Source organism: Melanerpes formicivorus, unplaced genomic scaffold, assembly GCF_026170545.1.
Source record: "Melanerpes formicivorus ecotype bairdi unplaced genomic scaffold, bMelFor1.0.p_v2 SCAF_2592, whole genome shotgun sequence".
Lineage (NCBI taxonomy): Eukaryota > Metazoa > Chordata > Aves > Piciformes > Picidae > Melanerpes > Melanerpes formicivorus.
This window is the reverse complement of record NW_027144943.1, coordinates 690-2,500: the sequence shown is the minus strand read 5'-3', so window position 1 is coordinate 2,500 and position 1,811 is coordinate 690. Positions and strand designations below refer to the sequence as shown.

The 1,811-nt window shown below is 76.3% G+C and overlaps 1 non-coding gene across 1 annotated transcript; it reads right to left on the bottom strand.

Moving 5' to 3' along the window:
- Nucleotides 1-116: 116 nt before the first annotated feature.
- Nucleotides 117-269, bottom strand: LOC137461580 (5.8S ribosomal RNA). The gene has a single exon (XR_010993427.1). It is a non-coding gene; the product is annotated as a 5.8S ribosomal RNA (ribosomal RNA).
- Nucleotides 270-1,811: the final 1,542 nt, after the last annotated feature.

The window sequence follows — 1,811 nt, the reverse complement described above, 5'->3', positions numbered from 1 at the left end:
CGCTCCCCGAGTCTGCACTTAGGGGGACGAAGGCCCCTCCCCGCCCGGGGGAGAGCCTGCGAGGCGACCCCAGCCGCGCCGCTCGGCGGGCACCGAGGCGGCGATTGATCGTCAAGCGACGCTCAGACAGGCGTAGCCCCGGGAGGAACCCGGGGCCGCAAGTGCGTTCGAAGTGTCGATGATCAATGTGTCCTGCAATTCACATTAATTCTCGCAGCTAGCTGCGTTCTTCATCGACGCACGAGCCGAGTGATCCACCGCTAAGAGTTGTCTGGCTTTTCGGCACCGCCCCGCCAGCGCGGAGGGGCCGGGACCGCTCGCAAAGGAGCGGCCCCTCGGAGAGCGCGGCACGGCGGCCGCTCGCCTCACATTGACCGTACAAGCACAGGAGAGGGGGGGAAAATAAAACGAAACCCCGAAGCGGCAAAAGCAAGGGGCGGGGAGCCCGCGCTCCCGGCTTTTTTCCCTCCCCCGAGGAGGGAAAAACGCACCTTGCGGCGCTTCGGGGCCGGACCAGGCGCCCGGGCTCGCTCCGACCTCGGCGCGGAGGAGGCCCGCCGCGCGCCGCCGGGAACGTGCCCCGAACCCGGCCTCGCCTCGCGTGCACGGGGAAAGAAAACCCCCTTCGCTTCCCCACCCAACGGCGGGGGGGGGGTGTGTCTCTCGCTGGCCGCCCCGTGCCGTCGCGGAGACGCCACGAAGCGAGGCAGCGGAGACCCCCCCCCCCCCGCCCCGGGGAGCGAGGGGGGCCGGGCGCACAACCCCGCCGGAGGAGAGCGCGCGCGCGCCTCCGCACCGGCCCCTCCAACGCCGCCACCGCTGCGGCCCATCCCGGACTTTCTTTTCCCCCGCTTTGGCCCCGGGGCCGAGCCCCGGCCGGCTCGCGCCCTCGGGCGGCTTCCTCTCGCCACCGAACCCCCCCCCGCCGCGGGGGACGGAAAACGGCTTGCGAGACGGAAAGCCCGAGCCCACGTGGGACGCCACCGCGGCGACCCGCCGGCCCTCGCCGGGCGGCGCACCCGCCGACCGACAAACCCCAGCGGCACGAGCCCCTTCCATCCTCCCCCGGCGCCACCGCGCCGCCGGCTTCGCTCGCTCGACCCCTTCCGTGGCCCCGCGGCCAGGCGGACAGCGGACGGCGCTGAGCCGGGGGGCGGGCCCCCGCTCTCCCCGTTTCCACGCGGAGACCGGGGGTGGGACGCCCCCGGCTGCCCGCCCGTCCCCCACCCGGCACGCGCCGGGAAGGCGAACGGGGAAGCCCGCGGGCAGGGCCCGGGACCGGGACAGCCGCAGCCGGTGGCAGGGTGCCCTCCGGCGAGGGACCGGAGCCGGAGACGCCGAGCGACGCCCGCCGCCGCTCGGACGCGGTCACGCCACCCGAAACCGGCCCCGGACGGGGGGGAACCGGCAGCGCGAGACCGCCGAGGGCGCCAGCTCGCCGGGGCCCCGCTCTGGGGCCTGGGCAAAGGGAAAAAGGACCGGGAGGTCCGCAGCGGCCCGCGCCGCAAGAGGCGCCGCCGCCGAGCCGCGGCAACGCGCCCGCACAAAACCCCCGGCGGGGGCGAAGCGCCCTGGGCCAGCCCCCACCGCGGGGGCTCGCCGCCCCGGCCCGCGAGAAGCCCGCGCTTCAACGCGCCGCCGGGGACGCCCGTGGCGAGGCGAGGCGCGGGCCGGACCACGGCCGACCTCGCGCGGTGGGCTCTCTCCGGCCGAGCGCTCGGACCGCAGAGAGGGGGGGGGCAGCAGAGTCCCCTCCCCGGCCCGGCGGGCCCCCGGAGGACGACGAGCGCGACGACGGCGGACCTAGCCAG